Source organism: Canis aureus, chromosome 15 (assembly GCF_053574225.1).
Source record: "Canis aureus isolate CA01 chromosome 15, VMU_Caureus_v.1.0, whole genome shotgun sequence".
Classification (NCBI taxonomy): domain Eukaryota; kingdom Metazoa; phylum Chordata; class Mammalia; order Carnivora; family Canidae; genus Canis; species Canis aureus.
In genome coordinates this window covers 54,779,492-54,794,281 of record NC_135625.1, presented here as the reverse complement: position 1 = coordinate 54,794,281, position 14,790 = coordinate 54,779,492, and the positions used below count along the sequence as shown (strand labels likewise).

The window sequence follows — 14,790 nt, the reverse complement described above, 5'->3', positions numbered from 1 at the left end:
GCAGGCACCAAACCACTGAGCCACCCAAGGATCTCCTGACATTACAGTTTTAAAATAAAACACACAACAATGTCTGTGGGACTTGTGAGGATTTTTAAACAGAACACAAAAATTACTAACCATAAAATGGGAATCACCTACTGGGCTTCATTAAAATCATGACCCTCTAGGTTCATCAAAAGACACCACTATGAGAGTTGGAATGTGTGAAGGAATACACATATTTTATATGTATAAATACTATCTATATTGGTATATATTACATACGTGCATATGCTTATCTAGAATATAGAAAGAACCTTCACAAAGACCATCTAACAGACAAATGGACAGAAGATATGAACAGGTACTTCACAAAGGAATATACTTACGTGGTTATCCATGTCCAATATCATTAATCATCAAGGAAACATAAATTAAAACCACAATGAATACCACCATTGGCTCAGGAGGACACTAATATGAAACACATGCGTGTGATAAGAACAAGTGTGAGTGAGGGTTTGAAGCAACAAAGCACCTTGTGCATTGCTCTTGGGAATCTGCATTGGCGAAATGTCTTGGGAAACTGACTTTAGTTACAGGCTGTCAACTACTAGCTCTCAACCATGATGAAGCCATTTTCCTCTCAGTACTGTACTCCAAGGACGTGTATATACACTCACAGCAGGTTTGTTTATGATAGCCATGTAAATGAATGTGGAACCTGGAAAAATCCTCTACTGTGCTTGAAATCAGAATGGGGATTCCCTTGGGGAGGAAAGTAATGATGGGAGAGGTCTAGGGAAGAGTTTGTGGTGCTACGAACTTTCTCTATGTTGGTCTGAGTGACGGCTATGCGAGTGCATCGACTTTATAATTCATGTTAGATCTGTCCATTTTATGTGATGATACCTCAGTAATCAATGTTTGATGAAAAGCAATGAGATACACCCCTTAAAACTACCCTTCAGGAATTCACCTCTTAACTTAGCAGTATATAACTGAGAATACCACCTGGTTCCGAACTCCAACCCATAGGCCTGGACGTAGGAGACTCGATTTTAAAATAGTTTATAAACTAATTAGCAGATCGTATAAATTCCAATTGATATTTTGCAAAAGGGGTTTGATCATTCTAGTGTACCTCATCAATGTGCAAAAATACAGCATTTTCATAGGTAAGTTTTATGAGGTAATGTTTGCATCTTGTGTCCATGCTGTGAACATATTCCTATATACACTTTACATTCGTGAACACTTCTATGCCACCGATACTGAATAGAATCCAGGGAGTTTGTTGTTGTTGTTGTTGTTTTAAATTAGAAGAGTGAGAAGAAATTATCGAAAAGTTCCATTTTCATCACTAACCATCAACCTGGGAAAACCCTTAATCTCTTTAGATTGCGGATACAACAGTGGCTTGAGCTTGGGGCAGCCTGTCTCGGCTGTGTGTGTGAGCTCCCAGTAATCAACAGGCTGCCTCAGCTGGTTGTTGAGGTTGCTTTGAGATCTCACACACCGTGATTCCAATTGAACGGGACCTTCTAAGAGAAGCATCTCAACCAGTCTTTGTATTATTGTCTAACCTAGAGAATGCCTCATTTCCTCCATAATTTGCTTGGGTGATCAAATTATCAATTAACTGAAAACAGATGAGTATGTCTGGCTTGCCCGACTTCAAGTGTATTGACTTTCCTTTGTTTGGTTAAGTTTTACTTAGTTCTCTCCCAACCATGATTAATAAACCATGACTTCTATTTTCCCGGTCACATCAATCACATGAAAGATGTTGGCTGCCTGAAAAGACACCATCTCATAAAGATAGCTATAAACAGAGGACAAGAGTAAATTCTACCCAGCAATCTATCTACCTCTGGGGTTTGTATGTACGTGTAGACTCACTGCCACAATCTAGCATGACTTGTGCCTTACAAGGGAAGTCTTAAAATCTTCTTTGAAAAGGCAAATTAACCTATTTTATACTTAAGTGATTTTCATCATATCTTTCAGATGTCTTTTAGAATTATTAAAAGAGGCTGCAGTCTGACATCAATGAACAACATATCCATATCAATGCAGCATGAACATAAGCAAAAGGAATATGTCATTTTATGGACAAGAACATCTTAAGCAAGTCAAACAACATGCAGAAAATCACAAAGACTGTGCCGGGGTGTGTCAGATTTCATCAAAACAGACTGAGCGAGGCATGTAATGGCAGATAGAGCTTAAGACAGAGATTGATCAGACCATAAGCAGACTTTTAAGGTACATGCAGGCATCTCACCCTCCAAGCCGTGGGTATCACCAAGGGTGCAGAGGCGGGCAGCAGATCAAAGCAGTACTTCAGGAAATGCAGGACTTGTCTAATATTTGAAATGTAGTGATGGACGGATTTCCTGAATTGCCATCGTGCATACTCTCATCAATGGAAAATGTTGATCCCCAACCCAGTTCTTACCGGAGGGGCAGAAATGGCTGGTTTCTCAAGTTCAACATATGTAAAAATGTACTTTTTACTCTCACTCTTCTCAAAAATAGTTTCTATTTCTCTTAGTAACACTTCCATCCACATCGCTATGTATCTCGGGGCTTCATGCAACATAGGATGAATCTCTTGTCTGGTTTTTCTGCTCAGACATCCCTCCCCAGTCTGGCTCCCATGGACCCCATTTCCATGGCACCCCCTTATGTCAGGTGCCTCCTCACAGTTAACCTGATCTTCTCACCGACCTTCCTTCCTCCAGCAGCGCCATTTGTTTTAAGATTCTTATTTTATTTATTCATGAGAGATAGAGAGAGAGAGAGAGAGAGAGAGAGGCAGAGACACAGTCAGAGGGAGAAGCAGGCTCCACGCAGGGAGCCCGATGTGAGAGTCAATCCCAGGTCTCCAGGATCCAGCCCTGGGCCAAAGTCAGGCGCTAAACTGCTGAGCCACCCAGGGATCCCGGAAACAGGCTTTTAATGGGACGGGCTCTGGGGCGCGGTTCCACTGGCTGGCCAGCAGGGGAGGGAGAGAGTGGGGAAGTCACAGGCTGGGAAAGTTGCATCCAGGCAAACCGCAGGGGGATCTATAAAGAGTTTTTGGCGGGAAGATGGGGGCAGGGCAGCATTCCAGTTAGGGCAAGGGTTAAGGGTCTTTGTAAGCTAAGTTAGGGTAGGGCAGCAAGGCAGCGTTATTGGGAGGTTGCTGGCCTGGGGTCAGCCGTTCTGAGGTCCCCAGTCTCACCAGCCCAACATCTATCGCTTAGCATTATGTTCTCTAGACTTATCCATGTTGTTGCAAATGGCAAAATGTCATTCTTTTTGATGGCCGGATACTTTTTCATGATGTATACATACCACATCTTCTTTATCATCTACTGATGGATACTTGGGTTGCTTCATAATTTGGTGATTCTAAACAATGCTGTAATCAACATAAGGTGCATATTTCCCTTTCCTTGTGAACTAGTGTTTTCATATTCTTTGGCTAAGTAATGATTACTGGATCGTATGGTAGAACTGATAAACGAATTCAGTAAGGTCACAAGATACAAAACCAACGTATAGAAATCTGTTGCATTTCTGAACACTCATAAAGAAGCAGTAGAATGAGGAATTAAGAAAAGAGCATATTTTAAAATAAAATACTATTATTTATATTCCCCAAATTAATGAGACCATATAATAATAGTGAAAGGGAATAGAAGGGAAGGGAGAAGAAATGGGTAGGAAATATCAGAAAGGGAGACAGAACATGAAGACTCCTAACTCTGGGAAATGAACTAGGGGTGGGGAAAGGGAAGGAGGGCGGGGGGTGGGGGTGGGGGTGGGGGTGAATGGGTGACGGGCACTGAGGGAGGCACTTGACAGGAGGAACACTGGGTGTTATTCTGTATGTTGGCAAATTGAACACCAATAAAAAATAAATTTATTATTTAAAAAATAAAATAAATAAAATAAAATAAAATAAAAAAATAAAATAAAATAAAATAAAATACTAGCTTTTTTAAAACCAAGTAACAGTCAGTGTTTAATTATGGCAGTAAGGCCTCCAGGAAATGTGGGATAGGGCTCAGTTATAAAAATTACACCTCCCGTAACTGTGGAAGGATAGGGAAAGTGGGGACCAGGAAAGCAGTTAAAAGATCAAATACATAGTCACCAACCAGTAACGTGAAAAGTTCAAACATACACCCCCCCCCCCCAGGTGGGAGTGAGAAGGAAGGCAAGCAAGTAGGGAAGCCTAAGGTGAGCCATGCCTCTGTGTCGTTGCCACTTCAGTGGGCTGCGGCTGAGCATCTGGTGGTGGGTCAGGTGCTGGTGTTGATCAGTGGGACCAACAGTCAGGAAGAAGAACAGGATGTGTAGTAGAGGAAGCGAGAATGAGCTGGAACCTAAGGGCTCCTCTGCAGCTGTCCCCACCACGTCTGATCACAATGACTTTACTAGAGATGAAAAATCTCCTGCTCCGCTTCGACCTTCCCAATCTCACACAAATACCACTTTTTTCTAATCCAGAACGACCATGAAGCACCCTCCATCCCCTTCCGATCAAATTCTCCCTTTCTTTTCCCCTGAGGTACTCCTTCTATCAGTCATTTTGACGAGGGAGCAGGGCTAGCTGAGGACAAAACCACAGCGATATCCCACAAACAACCCCCACCCAGAGTGGGATATGTGTGACATTCTTCAGGAAGTTTCCAGTTGTCTTCACGTTAATGTCTTGCTAGAGGGAAAATGAGTCTTTAACTTGACAATGGCAAGTCCTCCAGTATCTTGGAGGTTCTCCTTAGCCTATGAAAATCCCAGTGGAATCTGCCTTTAGCTTACCTCCCAACTCCTGGGCATATAATCAGCCACCCCTCACAGGCCCTGGGCAGCTGCTGCTCTTGCCCACAGGTCCAGTCCCTGTGCTTTAATAACGTCATCATTTTGCACTAAAGGCGTCTCAAGAATTCTTTCTTGGTCGTCGGCTCCAGGCTCTTGACCTCACCTGTATTCCAAAACTTCATCAATTTCCCCAAGTACCTGAGGATACTTACAATGAATATATTCCTCCAGCCTTCCTACCAGATTTCCTCTCCAGCCATCTCACTGCTATGCTTTCCTATTTGTGATCATCTGTCTCTCTTTATCCAGCACTTTCCATATCACTGCCTTGCCCCATGCTTATCTTTTCAGATACTATATACTACGAAGATTGTTGCACAGTATTTTTGTAACCACGGGTCTTTTTTCTCTGCATCTGTCTAAAACATTTCTATTGCTGAATCTGACCAGTTGTCTGCATTCTGTAGGCTGAGATAAAGCTAAAAAATCAGTTTGATGTCTTACTCAGAGAGGGTCTCAGGACTTTCAATCTCCTGGATTTTCCCTTGTTATCTCTCTCTTATAAAGACTAACAAAGACTATGAACTTTCTTATAATGCCACAGGAAACAGCATGAGTTTCACATTTGAATCAGTTCCCCTTTCCCCACAAATGCCATGGGGGCAAAATAGAGGCAGATCTCAGTGGAAGCAGTATATACAGTAAATGTGTATCACAGTTGAGATGAAGAAACCACAACCCTTTATAATTGGGATGCAAGCAAATAGGCCCCACATTTGCCCTGGAAGGAGGTGTTATCTTCATTATATGAATTTGCAAACAAACCAGCCCTCTGCTTTAGAGAAAGAGACTATCTCTAAGGCTGTTTGCTATACAAATGTTACTGAAAAGATAACCTTGAATAAGAGCTGTGGTTATCACTTTAAAAAAATACAAAGAGGTATACTTAAGCCAATAGTACAAATAAAATGGAATCCTGAACAAAACAATTACTCTAAAATAAGGTTTAAAAGGAAGAAAAATGAACAAAGACAGTATAAACACAAAGCAAATATCAATATGGTAGACCTAAATCCAACCATGTCTATGGTTCCATTGTCTAAATGGAATTATAGGTGTCTAAATGCACCAATTAAAAAAGGTGATTAAAAAACACAGCTATATGTTGTCTACAAAGAATCCACATTAATAAGAAGATGCAGACCTCATAAAATAAGTGAAAGAGCTATATCATGCAAAACTAAGCCTAAGAAAGTTTGAGTGCCTGTACTAAAATCAGACAAAATGAGGTCACAACATTTTATAAGAATAAAGGGTCTAAGTCATCAAGAAGATGCAACAATCCTAAATGTGTACACATTCAGTATCAGAGCTTCAAAATACATGAAGCACAAACTGAAAAAAAAAAAACCTGAAAATGATTCAGGATGTAGAAATCCTAAGCAGTGTAGCAAAAGCTAATAGAACAAAAAACAGAGAGAGAGACTTTAGCAAGTTCATCGGATATAAGATTACAAAACTCAATTACACTAGCACTTACCATGAAGCTATAGTGATATAGACAGTGTGATATTTTTGTATGGATAGAAACATAGATTAAGGGCATAGACTGGGACTCTCATAGGTGGCAAGTTGATTTTTGACAAAGATGCCAAGGTACTTTGATGGGGAGGTCCTTTTTGAGAAACAGGAGTAGAACTAGGTCTGCAGTTGTGAAAAAGGATGAACTTCAACAATTACCTTAAACTTTATGCAATATTTGACTTGAAATTAATCATAAACATGAATATAAAGGCCACATCTTTAAACCTTGTATGAAAGAAACATAAACCTACGACCCAGCAATTGCACTGCTGGGGATTTACCCCAAAGATACAGACGCAGTGAAACGCCGGGACACCTGCACCCCGATGTGTATAGCAGCAATGTCCACAGTAGCCACACTGTGGAAGGAGCCTCGGTGTCCGTCGAAAGATGAGTGGATAAAGAAGCTGTGGTCTATGTATGCAACGGAATATTACTCAGCCGTCAGAAATGACAAATACCCACCATTTGCTTCGATGTGGATGGAACTGGATGGGGAGGGTATTATGCTGACTGAAATAAGTCAATCAGAGAAGGATAAACATTATATGGTCTCATTCATTTGGGGAATATAAAAAATAGTGAAAGGGAATAAAGGGGAAAGAGAAAATCAGTGCGAAATATCAGAGAGGGAGACAGAACATGAGAGACTCCTAACTCTGGGAAACGAACAAGGGGTGGTGGAAAGGGAGGTGGCCGGGGGTTTGGGGTGACAGGGTGACGGGCACTGAAGGGGGGCACTTGATGGGATGAGCACTGGGTGTTATGCTATATGTTGGAAAATTGAACTCCAATAAAAAGAAATTAAAAAAAAAAAAAGAAAGAAGCATAGAGATAATCTTCAGAGTCTGCTGTTTCTTTGAAGGGACACCAAGAGTCCAAACTAAAAGGGAAAAAATGATAAATTGGACTTTGTAAAATTAAAATTTTCTGTTCTGCAAATACAGTATTGACAAAATAAAGGAATAAACCTTCTGCCACGTACAAGAAGATTAGGCCGGCTAAGAATTCTCAGGTTCTGCTGTCAGCAAGCTGGAGACCCAGCAGAGCCAATCCTAGTCCATCTGAAAGCCTGAGAACCAAAACCTCTAGTCCTAAAGCCAGTGGCTCAAGGTCCAAGAAGAGCTGAGGTCTCAGTTCCAGTGGCAGGAAAGACCTGTGTCTCAGCTCAGCAGCCAGGCAGGCAGGAGGTGAGCCCCTCTGGCTTGCATCGCTTGAGAGAAGATCAGCCTATTTCTCCTATCCAGCCCTGCGACTGACAAGGTGAGGCCCATGCACAGCAGGGAGTGCCATCTGCTAGGCTCAGTTTACCAGTTCTCATGTTAATCTCATCCAGAAGCATCCTCCCAGACACAGCGGAATGTTTGACCAGATCTCCAGGAACCCTGTGGCCCAGTCATGCTGAATCATAAACTATACCAAGTATGGTTGCTGAAGGGGAGGAATGTACAACTACGGTGGAAAAAAGTTGGGCAGTTCTTTGTCAAGTTTACGTGTACTTACCTTACAACCTAGCGATTACACTCCTCTGCCTTTACCAGAGAAACAAAGATACAGGACCACACAAAAACTTGTATGTCAGTGATCTTGATCCATAGTATGCAAATCTTTATGATTTCAAAAGATCTGTATGGTCAAAATATAGGACCAAACCACATAAATGCTTGCAGATAGATGATATTTATTTACAATAACAGAAAACTGGAAATAATCCAAATGTCCATCAGCAAGCAAAGGGCTAAAAAGTTGTGTTGTGTTTATACAACGGAATACTTCGCAGCGGTAAACAGGAATGAGCTGCTGATGTACGCAACCACACAAACGAACGACAGAAATACGAAAATAATGAAAAATGAAATGAAAAAAAGAAAGAATGGAAAAAAAAACCTGTTACAGAAGAGTACATGCTCTAGAATTCCCATTTAAATGAATCTCTAGAAAGATAAAGATATAGTGACAGGAAACAGCAATGATTGCCTTCGCCTGGGGCTGAAGTGAGAAAATGATTTGGAAAAGACTGAGAAAACATGATCGGAATAATGTAAAGATCATGCATCTTGATCTTTGTAGTGGTTCCCAGGTGTATAAATTTGTCAAAACTCAACAAAATTTACCCTAGGTGAAATTCAGTACGTTTTATCGTATGTAAATGACATCTCAGTAGAGTTGATTTAGAAACAATAGAATGCACAAAAATGTCAGGATTTAAGACTGATAAAATAGTAAATTGTCTTGAATGAAAATAAGGCCCAGCGGCCCAGATTGATTGGTAGCAACAGAGAAAAAGGACAGTGATTTATTGAGTACCTACTCGGTATAAGGCATTCTGCTAAGCACTAGAATGTATTATGTTATTTTATGTTTTTAAATTAACCCAGAGTGTAGTAGTATTAATCCACTTTGCAGGTGAAGAAACTAATACTTAGGGAGTTTATGTTCCTAGACAAAGTGCCTGTTCTCACACCCAGTTAAGAGGTCACGCCAGGCCCCAACTCCAGCCGTATGGGACTCTAAACTACTCCTATTTTTCTGCCATCTTCATTATATTTCCTAAAGAACAGGAAAAGAACAGTCAAGAAGAACAAAAAAAAATCTTAGAAGGATATTATAGTTAGAAATAACTAACTGTACAATTGAGAAACTAAGATCACATTCCACATAGTTTTGGTATTGCTTAAGGATAGCTAAGAGTTTGGAATCCCTTGCTAATAAACACTTGCTGTCTCAGCTCACACCAGCAGATGAGACATACACAGCACAAAGAAGTGTTGTAGTACAAACTCCAGACCTCAGAGTTCCAAAAGGAAAGTGATCTCCCTCAGAGCCCATTAAAAAGTGCCCATGCACTTGAGTGGCATGCATGTAGCAGGGTGGTTTCCATGCCTCAGATGCTCCTCGGGTTTCAGGGTGACAATCTGAGCCACAGGGAGCCGGAGTTTCAATTTGGCCCTCTCCAGTAGCTCTACCCCCATTGATTCAGTGGTGGCTGCCTTGGGGTCATGAACTGACTAAACCCAAAGGCCTGAATTCCTTTGTTAACCTTGAACCCACCCCAACTTCCCAAAATTCCTTCAGGTCAGTGAATTATCTAGAACCAGGATTGACCTTCAGAGTTGTTTGGAACACACCTGAATCTACAATTAAGCACAACCTTGCTATTATTTTTTCCTCTAGTTTCTAATAGAACATGGCTGCACAGTATTTTTTTTTTTACTATTCAGAAGACTATATAGATGTATCTATCTTATTCTTCCCGTTCTATTACTTGACTCCAGATAATTTCAAAATTATCTCGCTGATGAAATAACTTTAGAATATTGTGTGTCGTAACTGTAGGTATTGTTAATTTGGTTTTAACCAAAAGAATTTTGACTTCTCTTACTGGACAACTACTTGTTTATTAACGATAGTAAAACATGAGGTCTTTATGGGATTTTTAAAAAATATTTCTATGAGGAAAAATCATTACCCCTTCAGAAAATTTCTGGTTAAGTTTCCAGTAAAAAAACAAAAACAAAAACAAAACCATTTTAAAACAGATTCATTATATTCAGACCCAGAATGGGCTATAAAGAAAATTCTTTTCTCAGATCTTTGATCACTGAAGTGCCCCAGGGCTCAGGCCCTGGTCCTTGCTGTTTACACTCATTCCGGGGTCCAGGTCCAGAGTGATATCTCTCCTGTCCTGCCTTTCAGGGCTGTTTGTAGGTGGACACCTCCCACATTCGTCATTCTCCCACTGAATTGTATATCCAACTACTCATGTAACCTCTCCTCCAGTTTCTGCAAATAAACATGATCTCACCAACTCCCCCCAAACATACTCATCTGTCTTCTTCACCCCTATGACTTGACTGCAAGGCTGTCTTCCCAGTTAGCCCCCAGATCTCAGAGTTGTCTTTAATTCCTTGCTGTCTTTCAAACCCCCATCCAGTGCATCAGCAAGGAAAACTTTTATCTAGACCTTCAATATAGATCCAGAATCCAGCTGTTTTCTATTATCTCCACTGCTAGATCCTAATTCAGGTGACCATCTTCTCTTGCCTGAATTCTTCAGAAGCCTTTTGTGTGGGGTTTTCCTGCCTTTCCCCATGCCCCACTGTAAGATTCTACATGGAGCAGCCATCTCGATCCACTTAAAGCAAAAGTAAGATCCTATAACTCTTCTGAAGCCATTTGAAGGCTCACCCAGCTCAATCACTATAAAAGCCAAAGTGAGGATGGTGGTCAAAAGGCCTATGTGATCTGTCTGCCCTTCCTTGTCTCTTTTATCACAACCTCTATGTCTGCCTTCCTGACCACTCTGCTGCTTCCTTTACTGTTTCTCAGAAACCCATACAAGTTCCCACTCGTAGACTCATTTTAGCTCATTCCCTTGCCTAGAAAATTCTTTGTCTTGAATTTCTCTTAGAAAACCTTCACTTGCTTCAAGTCTGTTCCCGGAGGTAACAGGCCTACATTGATCATTTATTCTAACTGTAAATCCCATCTCCCTGGCACCCCTCATTTCCGTTGTCCTGCTCCATTTTTTCTTTGCTACACGTCCCTTTCTAAAATGTGATGTGATGTTCTGTATTTGTTACTGGTTTCCCACTCTAGAAGCTTCACCAGAGCAGGAACTTTTACATCTTTCTGTCTCTGCTGTACCCAATGAGGTGAAGACCGTGCTTTATACAAGATAATAGCTTATTGAATAATTGAACAAATAAACTATGAGATACAGAATTTCCACTCACTCATTGGACAGATATATTGAGTGCCAACGATGTGCCATTCCCTGTACCAGCCATTGCCATACAGTAGAAAGCAAAAGACGCATGTTCCCACGGAGCTCGCGCATAGCCTATCCAGAGGACAAGCACTTTAGAAGTATTCATTCAAACAAGTGCCTACATGAAAAGTGGGAAAGGTGCTATGAAAGAAAATGACAATGTACCATAAAATATCATAATGGAGAGAACTAGCTTAAATTAGAGGTTCAGGAAAGACCTCATTAAAGAAGTAACATATCTGATGAAAGTTGTAAGGTTAAATTCTTACATAGGCAATCTTAATAGCAATTGAGATCGGGCAGGTGGAACATAATTAATAGATAGGAGAGCAGCATTAGATGTGACTAAAGAAGTCAGCATGGACTAGACCACACCAGGCTTCATTGGCTCAGAGGGTTTTGATTTCATCCAAGGTGCAAGGAGAAGACTTTGAAGAGAACTAATAAGCAAAGTAACCACATAATGATGTTTGGGGCTTTGCACTATTAGGCTACCTGTTGTGGGTTTGGGAATGATTCAGAAAAGAACAGAGTTAGGGACACCTGGTGTGTGTGGGGCTCAGTCGGTTGAGCCTTTGCTTTTCGGCTCAGGTCAGGATCCCAGGGTCTTGGGATCTGCCCTGCGTCAGGATCCCTGCCCAGTGGGGCGTCTGCTTCTCCCTCTCCCTCTGCCCCTCCCCGCCCCATCTCATGCACTCTCTCTCATGCTCTCTCTCAAAGACATAAAAGTCGTCTTTAAAAAATTGAAAAGATTTGAGTTACAAGTGGGAAAGCTAGCCAGAATGCAATGATATTAGTTCTAGTGAGAGATGACAATGGGACATATAAATGTGACCTGGGTGCTGACTATAGAGAAGAAAATAATAAGATGGTTATAAAGTATATTTTAAATTAGAACGGTCGTGGGTTAGATGTAGAAACAGATATGGCTGCCTGGTTTCAGTCATAAGCTAATGGATGGATACAGGTAGATACAAATGTTGGGGTGAGAAACAGATAATAACATAATGAATCACTGACCACCTTTGTAAGGAGATGGGGATTAGGAAGGAGATGATAGAAAAAAAATTAAGTACATTGTTTGAGTTTAATCAGGTTCATTTTGGTGATCATCCCATATTTTATACATGTTGTCCATATTGTCCCAGAAGGCTCTGAAAGAGTGCCTGAGTCTCACAGTTTTGCACGGAATGAACAACGGGCTTGGTACTTCAGGCACGGAAAGCTTGTGAGATGGTGTGTAATATGCATCATCCTGAGTATCTCTTTTCATCCTCACACCAGTAAATGTAGAGTCCGTCTTCCTCAGTTCTCGTCTTCAGGGTCTCGGCTTGGAAAAATCTCCACCTGCTCCTCCTTTATTTTGACTGTTGGTTGTGATTTTTTTGTTTTGTTTTGTTTTGTTTTTTGAGTCTGGGTAGACCAGATGGGACCAGGTGAGGAGAAGGATTTGGCCTACAGCAAAGCTTGGGAAGGAATGTAAATATCTGTAAATATCACGAGCCCTGAGAGAACAGAGCCCACAGCGGAATGTCCGTGTGAATGAATCACCGACACGGCAAGCCTGGGCACAGGACAAGGGTAGGTATTCTAGGGGTCCAAACTTGGCAGGGGACACAATGAGAAACGGGGAAAGCATGCAGCTGCGAAAGGTGTCCCCACAACAGGACAGCCACAGGCGGAGGTGGTATTCAAGAGTTCAGATAATGGTTGGCACCTCATTGTTTTGGAGAAACACACTGAGAACACAGTTTGGGAAGCTAGGATTAAGAGGCCCATGTGATGGAACAATCAGAATATCCTCGCAGAGCAGTTTCATCACTAGTGTTCAGTGCCCTTCTTGAATTCCTGGGTGAGACCAACAGGTGTGCACCAGATGAAGCCGAGCCAAGCCCGAGGCCGTGACGTGTACAGACTGTCGATTATGGTATAGAGTGATTCCTCCGGTGAGCCTTCACTCACATCTACTCCAGGGTCGAGCAGTTTCTTGTTGCCTCTGCTGCATTGTTAAGTTTGACACCGCATGGACTGGTGGTCTCATCATCGTCTTTTAGAGTTCGAAGACTCAGCCAAATGAATAGGTAACATCCTACTTGCTCTTCTCTTACTTTTAATCATAGAAGTTGCCTAAAAGGGTGACTAATGTATTCAAGGCCTTGAAGAGTCATTAGTGAGAAATTGAAACAAATGTGAAGATCCAGAAAGACCGTACATTTCCGCTTCAAATTCCGCATGTCTGTTTCTCATTGACTTTGGTGCTATCAAATCACAATGACTGAGGCTCCCCGGAACCATTGAGAAAAGTATCACGTGTCATCTAAGCTGGGACATATTTAAAGCACTGCATTATCACTTTGCTAAATAAGATAAGATCTTTTTTTGTTTCACATCTGAAGCTAGATGTGGTCAGATTCTTCTACAAATTCCAAAGAACATTGCCGAATACCAGATACCATGAGCCCGTTTCAAAGCCAAGAGTGAATGATGTCTGGAATTTATGTCCCTGCCAGTTTCACACATCTTGGAACGATATAGTTCCTAACAACATAGAGATTAGCTGTCACAGTCTTTAACTGGCAGTTTGGTACAAAAGGACCATGGTTTTTGTCAGGTTTAATCTGATCGGTAGTGAACTGGAAGAGAGGCCAGGCACAAGTTGGTGGAAACAGGCTTTTAATGGGATGCACTCTCTGGCAAGGTTCCATGGCCCGCAGGGGAGGGAGAGAGCAAGAGAGCGGGGAAGTTGTGGGTCTGGGAAGTCACACCAAAGCAAACTGTAGGGGGGTCTATAAAGAGTTTTTTGGGGGAGGCAGATGGGGGCAGGGCAGCATTCTGATTAGGGCAAGGGTTACAGGTCTTTGTGTGCTAAGTTAAGGTAGGGCGGCAAGGTTACTGGCCTGGGGTCGGCCGTTTTGAGGTCCCCAGTCTTGCCAGCCCCACAGTTTTTCCACATACCCCCATACCATTTCCAGTATCTTGGCCTTGTGTGTGTGGTGGGTATATTGTCAACACGTTTTACTGTTGGTCAGACATGTCTTCTAAGGTAGCTACACATGTGTTTAGTGTAATAGTATTACAGGTGTTTTGTGCTAGGGGTACAAAATAATATTAAAATTAAGCAAAAAGAGGGGCATCTGGGTGGCTCAGTCGGTTAAGTTTCCAACTCTTGATCTCAGCTCAAGTCTTGATTTCAGGATCACAAGTTCAAGCGCCGTGTTGGGCTCCACACTGGGTGTGGAGCCTACTTAAAAAAAGAATAAGCAAAAGCAAAGTTAAGGCACAGGAAAATAAGTTATAAGATAAGATAAAACTAGGAATGGGGAAAGCGCAAAATGTAATACCCTGGAGTCCAATACTCTTGGCTGTAGCTTTTTCTGGAAGCCAATAAGAATATGAGAGCATAATCAGTTGTATTATTTCTAAATATCTCCTTAGTGTTTATAAAATACATAAATACTTATAAGATATCTATCAAGTGTTTATAAGATAAAAACGATAGTAACTCAGGTCAGGCCTACCCTACTTATTCCCAGTACTTTGTTAGGAGGGACAATTTTTCCCTTAGGTCCTTATTGACAGGGTACTGCAAAATGCACTAAATAATATTCTTAACAAACCTCCACAACAATCACATTCAC

The 14,790-nt window shown here is 41.5% G+C and overlaps 1 protein-coding gene across 4 annotated transcripts in view; it reads right to left on the bottom strand.

Moving 5' to 3' along the window:
• LOC144284874 (cyclic AMP-responsive element-binding protein 3-like protein 2) overlaps positions 1-14,790 on the bottom strand; it is a 77,079-nt gene that overhangs the window by 24,455 nt on the left and 37,834 nt on the right. For 2 of the 4 annotated variants that reach the window (XR_013353282.1, XR_013353287.1), the window contains one exon: positions 12,221-14,393. The exons of 1 other annotated variant lie outside the window; for it this stretch is intronic. The gene's annotated coding sequence lies outside the window, so the exon portion shown is untranslated. Of the gene's footprint in view, positions 1-12,220; positions 14,397-14,790 lie in introns of those variants that run through there. One more of the 4 variants, XR_013353284.1, reaches the window with a different exon arrangement.